Raw genomic sequence first — 8,397 nt, 5'->3', positions numbered from 1 at the left:
AGAATAGAATAGAAATAATAGAATAGAATAGAATAGCAGAGTTGGAAGGGACCTTGGAGGTCTTCTAGTCCAACCCCCTGCCTAGGCAGGAAACCCTACACCACTTCAGACAAATGGCTATCCAACAGCTTCTTTTAAAGACTTCCAGTGTTGGGGCATTCACAACTTCTGGAGGCAAGTTGTTCCACTGATTAATTGTTCTCACTGTCAGGAAATTTCTCCTTAGTTCCAAGTTGCTTCTCTCCTTGATTAGTTTCCACCCATTGCTTCTTATTCTACACTCAGGTGCTTTGGAGAATAGCTTGAATAGCTTAAAGAATAGTCCTTCTTTTCATTAAACTAGACACACCCAGTTCCTGCAACCGTTCTTCATATGTTTTAGCCTCCAATCCCCTAATCCTCTTTTTTGCTCTTCTCTGCACTCTTTCCAGAGTCTCCACATCTTTTCTACATCGTGGCGACCAAAACTGAATGCCGTATTCCAAGTGTGGCCTTACCAAGGCATTATAAAGTGGTATCAACACTTCATGTGATCTTGATTCTATCCCTCTGTTGCTGCAGCCTAGAACTGTGTTGGCTTTTTTGGCAGCTGCTGCCCACGGCTGGCTCCTATTTAAATGGTTGTCCACTAGGACTCCAAGATCCCTCTCGCAGTTACTACTATTGAGCAAGGTACCACCTATGCTGTATCTGTGCCACCCTGGGAGCATCGCCAAGCTTTCCTGACTCGTGCAAGGAATGAGGTTGAAATGTAGTTATCTCCCATCTTGTATCCTTGCCCCAGAGGCGGAGGGGGAGGTCACCCCACCATTGACTTTGGGGGACAATCGGTGCCACAAAAGCTATGCGGTTCAAATCCCTCATTCCCGGGGGTGTAAACGTTTACAAGGACAGCAACTCACACCGGGAAGCAACAGGTGCCCCCTTTGAGCAGGGAATCACGCAGAGATGTGCCAGCCACCCTCTTCTTGGTAGAGAGGCCCTGGGTCTGTAGCACCTGCTTTTCTCTCCCCATAGAAAGGATTGCAAAGATAGAACCTGGAGGATTTGTGGGGCTGGGGAGGGGGGGGAATGATCTGGCGCCTTATAATTTTATACTGGCTCCGAGGAATGCAAACTATTCCCCCACTCTTAAATCAGATTTATAATTAGAGGACCTCTGGAGGGCTCATTCCGGAGATGGAGCCAGGCTGGGTGGATTTATTCAGATTCTTGCCTTGGAAATAAAACAGGTGGGTGGGTGGGGGTGGCTGAAACCCCTTCCCCTCTTTTCATTTTTCCAATACTTGGGATGAGGGGAATACAACTGCAGAAATGTAACCCCTGCAGGGTTGAAAATCGTGCTGAGAAAGTCTAGAGAAATATTCTTTTACGGGTGCAAACTTCTCACGCTTTTAAAAAAAAGCAAACAGCATCCAGTTGTGATCAGAATTGGCTGGGGATTATGGGTACCAGCATCCAAACATCTCCGGAAGGCCGCCAAATCTCAATTCCTCCTAATGAAACGCAATAGTTTTTAATTGCCTGTTTGCCTGGCCATATGCTGGATCTTTCCCTATGAGAATAAATTTATTCCTGGGGAATAAGTTACCCCTTTTATACGAAGATAAGCAAGAGGGGAGTTGAATAAATACCAAGAAGGATTAAAATGACCGCCTATCATTTGGAAGGAAAATCAAGAATTGAGAATAGCAACTTTGGGAATTGCTTGTTCGGCTCCAGGGTTCAAAATCGGGGCTTCTCAGGACAAGCGCCCTTCACCCTTCCGCATGGGAAGTGGAATCAACAGATTTATAGCAGCTGTTTTAAGAGAGGAGGCTTGCTGTTCGTTCCTCATTCCTCGCTTTCTTTTTTGCTTTCCTTCCCAAAGTCCATTTTATCCTTCGAAAAATCCTTCCAGGCACCCATTTCCCAAAAGGGCAGTTTCACAATTTGGGTTTTAATCCTCTTCTCAGCTGTGAGGTGAATGGCTGTATAAAAGGGTTTAAGACATCAGTGGTGGGATTCAAACATTTTTACTACCGGTGTGGCAAGGGAAGGATACTGCAAAATCCCCGTTCCCTCCCCACTCCACTAACTTGCTTTTCATCTCCGTTCTCCTGTGCAGAAGAAGACCCAGCCGATCGGCTGGGACGCCGATCGGCTGGGGACTGGAGGCAGTGAATAGACAGGGGCAGGGCCAGCCAGAGCTCTAAGTAGAGCTTCCTGTTTAACAGTTAAATAGCTGAGCAGTAAAGCACATGGTGACTGTGTTCTCTGTTTGCTCTGTGGTGCTATATATAAACAGAATTTCTAACAGGGAGAAATCTATTTACTCAGAAGTTTTCTATATTTCTGTGAGCTCTATTTTCAACAACACACATATTTTTTAGCCTCCAATCATCCCCTAATCCTCTTTTTGCTGGTATTTGCTGGTTCTCCAAACTACTCAAAATTTCCACTACTGGTCCGCTAGAACCAGTCAGAACCGGCTGAATACCACGTTTGGTTTAAGTCAACAGTAGCTATTTTAAGGTATGTGGACTTCAATTCCCAGAATTGGCTGGCTGGGGAATTCTGGGAGTTGAAGTCCACAAATCTCAATAAACAAATAAATTGACTCAATGAAACTCCATTCGGGAACAAAGGTGTTCAGCCTTGGAAGCCTAAAACTAATTTTGTACACATTATTCTCGTCTGTAACCATAATAAAAGACTGAATTTTGACACAGACTTTTCATTCCGCCCAACCTTCCTGAGCTGCTTATTCGGCTGAAGAAGCAAGGCAAAATCACAAGCTCTCCCCTTGCCTCTTGTGGCAGTCAGTCCCACCGGTGCTTTTATAAGGCGGGGCTTTTTCTGTGAAACTGGTCTTGGGAAACTTTATTGGTTCTCCAAAACTTTCAATTCCTGTTCTCAGAGCCGAGGGCAAGAGGGACAGCAGGGTCTGTATTATCCAGGGTATCTTACCCATGTTCCTGAGCCAACCCGGGTCCTCCTTTCTGCAGGTACTGGGAGGAGCAGGAGTTAAATCTGATCTTGATGGTGATTAGATGATGCTATGTTGGTTTAGGAACGGCAGGTGCCAAGGGGAGGTGTGCTCAAAATAATCCACCTCCCCTTGGCATCTGTGGCTGAAACAATCTCTTCCTCATTGGCAGCGCCAACCTTGGAAATGCTGTGTTTGCATCCAAACATTGCATCTGGATGCATAAATCTCCATTGCTTCGTTCCCCAAATAAGCCATGCATCCAGGCAACCGACAGAGGGCAGTAGAGGGTAGGTTTTTCCCCCCAACTACATTTCTCTGCTGCCCCCCAGTGGGAGATCCAGAATGCAACTTTCAAAAGACAGAACTCAAAACAACTGGCAAATTGTGTGATGCCAGGCCTGTACTGTTGTGAAGTTGGGTGTAGCAACTATTGAAAAGCTCTGTCACCCTCCCAGGGATCTGTCCAGTGCAAAACCCCAGCAAAGGAATAGAAAAATAATAGCCAATTGGAAACAGTCAGTACTCCAGTTTTACAAGGAGTAGTAAACTTAAGCCATTTCCAGCTGTTTCGTGGGCAGCTCTCCTGTTCTTTTAAAACCTGTTTTACTAGTATTCAGGAAATGGAAATGAATCAACAAAGTCACAAGGGCCAAACCTATTTGCATTGCCTTCATCCAGAAAAATTAACCAAGAGATCTGGGATTTTTCAGAGTGAAACAGTTTGGTCTAGCGGCGAAGGCACCTGTGTAAAAACCAGGAGGCAGCGAGTTCTAGTTCTCCTTCAGATTTGAGAACCAACTGGGTGACCTTGAGCCACACTCTCTCCCAGCCCAACCCCACCTCACAACGTTGTTGTTGTTGTTGTTGTTGTTGAGGAAAATAAGTGAAGGAAGGAATACGAGGTGATTTTACTGCCTGTAGTCACTTATAAAAAAAAAATAACAAAGGATGGATAGAAATAAATCAGAAAATAAATATATAAAAGTCGTCTTGGTGAAATAAAATATAGCTGGTCTGACTCTGCTTCGTTGTCAAGATTCATTATAGCCAGTTAAGACGTGGTCAATTTTTTTGCAAATCGTCCCAAAATGTACGTGACCCGTCAAAACCGCGGAGGACAAAATCGCGCTTGACGAAAGCGCGCATTTGACGTCATCACAGCGCGACGAAAAAAATTAAAAATTGAAATAAAAATAAAATTAAAGCAAGCCGATTCACATAAAGGTAAGGGTTAGGGTTAGGTTTAGGGTTAGGGTTAGGTTAAGGGTTAGGGTTAGGTTTAGAGCGTTAGGGTTACGTTTAGCATTAGGTTAAGGGTTAGCGTTAGGTTTAGCGTTACGTTAAGGGTTACGTTTAGGGTTAGATTTAGGGTTAGGTTAAGGGTTAGGTTTAGGGTTAGGTTTAGGGTTAGGTTTAGGGTTAGGTTTAGGGTTAGGTTTGGGGGGGTTAGGGTAAGGTTTTCGCTTTATTTTTACATTTTTCGATCACAGCGCGATGTTTTCGTCGCGCTGTGATGACGTCAAATGCGCGCTTTCGTCGAGCGCGATTTTGTCCTCCGCGGTTTTGTGGTGGAACCAAAATGTATACCTAGGCATTTCACACACACAATCACAAAACTTTTGCTGGCAAAACTAACTCCATAAATGTAGTTGTAGTTGAATCAAGCAAAGGATACAAGCTGTCTGGGGGATGGTGAAGATTTAGCAGTAAAAAAAAAAACACAATATAAGGGAAACAGTCAAAACTTTTGGGACAAATCGCGGTTGAATTTGATGCTTGCCCCTGTTGCCATTAATAAGGTCCAGCGTGCCGCATTATTCTAGAAGAATCGGACTATTTATCAAAAGTGTTTATTCCGTGTCCTGGAAACGGGGGTTGGTTTTGTGAGTTGGGAAATAAGAGTTGGGAAACTGCGTTGCACTCATGTCTCCCCTGAACTATTTCTGCAAATAAACCAGACATGATGTCAGCCTCTTGGTCTTTGACAATACCTTGAGCTAAATTCCATCTCTCCTGTTTCATGTATTTGCGTTTGTTTTTTTAAAAAAAAACAAAAAACGATGGAAGAGTTTTCATGTTTGTTTCTCGACACATTTTTCTGTGAGAGAGATGGGCAGTTTCAAAACTGAATAGATAGATAGATAGAATAGATAGATAGATAGATAGATAGATAGATAGATAGATAGATAGATAGATAGATAGATAGATACATAGATACATAGATAGACAGACAGAGATAGATAGATAGATAGATAGATAGATAGATAGATAGATAGATAGATAGATAGATAGATAGATAGACAGAGAGAGAGAGAGAGAGATAGACAGAGAGAGAGAGAGATGATAGATAGATAGATAGATAGATAGATAGACAGAGAGAGAGAGAGAGAGAGAGAGAGAGAGATGATAGATAGATAGATAGATAGATAGATAGATAGATAGATAGATAGATAGATAGATAGATAGATAGATAGATAGATAGATAGTGTTGTGGATTTGGTCCACATTTTATTTATGTACTTATTCATTTCATTTCTATGGCTCCTGTCTCATCTAAATTATTCTGGGTGGCTCCGATAACAGCGGGTCACAAAACATAAAAGCATCCATAAGAACAAAGTTAAAAACAGAATTAAAAGATGCGGTTTACCGTGTGAAAAGCTCAAACATTAAAAAGCTGAAAGGGGGAGAAAACAGCCTCGCCACACCCACCGTTCCCCCGGAATCAGCTCACATTCATGCTTCAAACCAGGGATCTGCGAACCATGGTTTCAATTTTGGGGTGTGACCTGAGCGATCAAGTCCTATTTTGCCGTCTGCAAAACTCAAAGCTCGGAGACTTTTTTCAAGAAGGTGATCCCACCCCAAATTCAGCTCCTTGGTGTTCGTGCAAGAGACAAGAAGTTGAAAGGCTTACGGTGCAAGGACAGATGTTTAAAACCTCTGGCTTCTTCTTCTGGGTTTCCTAGCACCTGTCAACTTTATGCAAAGACATAATCACTGGCGTTTGAGGAAGCCAAAGTTTGTGCCTTTTAATAAAATTAATGAATGGCACTTAGAGATGGCGCTAGCCGTTTTCTACTGAACTTTGGCCACTACAGACTTCCATTGTTTGTCTCTCGAGATTTCAGGCCATACCAAACCTTAAAAAGTGGTCCTGGAAACAGCAGGATGAAGGATGAAAGTATTATTTTCCCATTTGAACAAAAGAGATTTGCAAAAATACAAGCATCTGGTCTCGTGACCAAAAGCAGAACCACGAAACGAAAGAGAGACCAAGCAGATTGAATGCATCCTCCAGGTTTGGCAAATTTAATTGTGCAAAGCATGCAAAATATTCCCTCCCCTTATTTTCTCTGGTTTTAAAGATGGGGTTAGGACCAGTGGTGGGATTCAAATAATTTCACAACCACTTCTCTGCCCTCACGATTTCTCCCAACAACCAGCTCACCAAAACTGCTCAGAAAGTTAACACCGAAGTTCTCCCGAAGTGGTGCGAAGTGGCTGAATCCCACCACTGGTTAGGGGACTACACCCTCCCAGAAGTCACAGCCCAGCCTTGCGCTGCTAGCTAGGAGTTCCGGCTACCCCCATGATGGGAACATCCAAAGCCCGCAGGGAACGGAAAGGAAAGTTTTAATTTGCCAACCCATCTTGGGTAGTAGCTTCCTTAGGATGCCAGGGAAGGAAATTAAAGGGAAATTAAATCTCCTCTTTTAAGGGGAGGAAGGAATGCAAAGCCTCTCTTCCTTCCAGCTGAGCCAAGAATGAACTTTGACTCGGCTTGAGTTGTTCCAGAGAAGCCGAGTCAAAACGCCTTGCCTTTTCTTGCACGCCCCCCTAACTTGCTAAGGGATCACCCCACTTTCCCCCCAACTCTCAGCTCCTCCACCGGTATGGAGAGGGGAGATGCTAGAGAGGAATGGGGGGGGTACTGACTCACCCACTGGCGGCAGCGTCTCCTAAGCGGCTGTCTGGGTACCAGGAGAAGCCGATGTGCAGGAGAGCGAGAAGGCAGGAACTAAAAAAGCGAGTTGACACAGGGTGGAGCCCAGGAGGGAGGGAGCCAGGCACGGAAAAAGAAGCGAAAGAGAAAAAGGGAGCAAGAAAGAAAAGAGATGGAAACGAATCAAAGAGAGAAGCAAACGGAGAAATAAGGAGAAAGTCCATTGTCTGGAATGGCAGAGGGTCTCCTGCTTCAGCAAGCAGGGGGGGTGGACTAGAAGACCCCCCCCCTAAGGTCCCTTCCAACTATTGTTATTCTGTGAATTTGCTGGGAGAAATGTCAGTTTTCCCGGGATTTTCCCTTTTGGGGAGGGGGAAATGAGCTGCCCAGGTGAAGAGAAGCAGAGGTGACCCTTCTCTTTTGGGGGGGGGGTGTTTGCAAGGAAAATAGCTAGGCTGCTTCGTGTGACACCCCCCCCCAATGAAGCTCCTGTGGGGCTTGCTGGTATGATGCATTCTCCACCTGCTGTGAGAGGTAGGGGGTGTTGGATTTGAGAAAAGGGGGGACTCCGAAGCTCAGCCAAAAGAGCCCATCTTCAGGTGCTTTTGGCTGATTCACAGAAATGGAAGGGACCTTGTAGGTCATCTAGTCCAACCTCCCGCCCAAGAAGAAGAGGTTCCACCACAAAACCGTGGTAGACAGAAGCGCGCTCGATGAAAGCGCGTACGTGATGTCATCACAGCGCGACGAAAACATCGCGCTGTGAGCGGTAAATTTAAAATTAAAGCGAAAACCTTACCCTAACCCCCCCCCAAACCTAACCCTAAACCTAACCCTAAACCTAACCCTAAACCTAACCCTTAACCTAACCCTAAACCTAACCCTTAACCTAACCCTAAACCTAACCCTTAACCTAACGCTAAACCTAACCCTAAACCTAACCCCTAACCTAACCCTAAACCTAACCCTAAACCTAACCCTAAACCTAACCCTTAACCTAACCCCAAACCTAACCCTAAACCTAACCCTAAACCTAACCCTAAACCTAACCCTTAACCTAACCCCAAACCTAACGCTAAACCTAACGCTAACCCTTAACCTAACGCTAACCCTAACCCTAACGCTTAACGTAACCCTAAACCTAACTCTAACCCTTAACCTAACCCTAACCCTAACCCTAACCCTTACCTTTATGTGAATCAGCTTGCTTTAATTTTATTTTAATTTCAATTTAATTTATTTTTATTTTTTTTCGTCGCACTGCTGATGACGTCAGGTACGCGCTTTCGTCGAGCGCGTTTTTGTCGAGCGCGGTTTTGACGGGTCACGAGAAGAAGACCCTACATTAGGTACACCATTTCTGACAGAGGGCTGGCTGCCCAATCTCTTCTTGAAAGCTTCCAGTGATAAAATAGATTTTATTTACTTCTCACAATTTGGGACCAACCATCTCCCACCCACCCCCACCCACCCGAAGCGT

The 8,397-nt window shown here is 44.6% G+C and overlaps 1 protein-coding gene across 1 annotated transcript in view; it reads right to left on the bottom strand.

The window, feature by feature from the left end:
• The window catches only part of FHL1 (four and a half LIM domains 1), a 35,698-nt gene extending 28,707 nt beyond the window's left edge, over positions 1-6,991 (bottom strand). Inside the window, exon 1 of the mRNA XM_087728329.1 lies at positions 6,915-6,991. The gene's annotated coding sequence lies outside the window, so the exon portion shown is untranslated. The remainder of the gene's footprint in view (positions 1-6,914) is intronic.
• Positions 6,992-8,397: the final 1,406 nt, after the last annotated feature.

The sequence above is a fragment of the Thamnophis sirtalis genome, unplaced genomic scaffold (genome assembly GCF_051295495.1).
Source record: "Thamnophis sirtalis isolate CommonGarterSnake01/CBP01778 unplaced genomic scaffold, rThaSir2_p1.2 scaffold_13, whole genome shotgun sequence".
NCBI lineage: Eukaryota > Metazoa > Chordata > Lepidosauria > Squamata > Natricidae > Thamnophis > Thamnophis sirtalis.
Note: the sequence above shows the minus strand (reverse complement) of the source record. Positions and strands in the feature narration are given on the sequence as shown.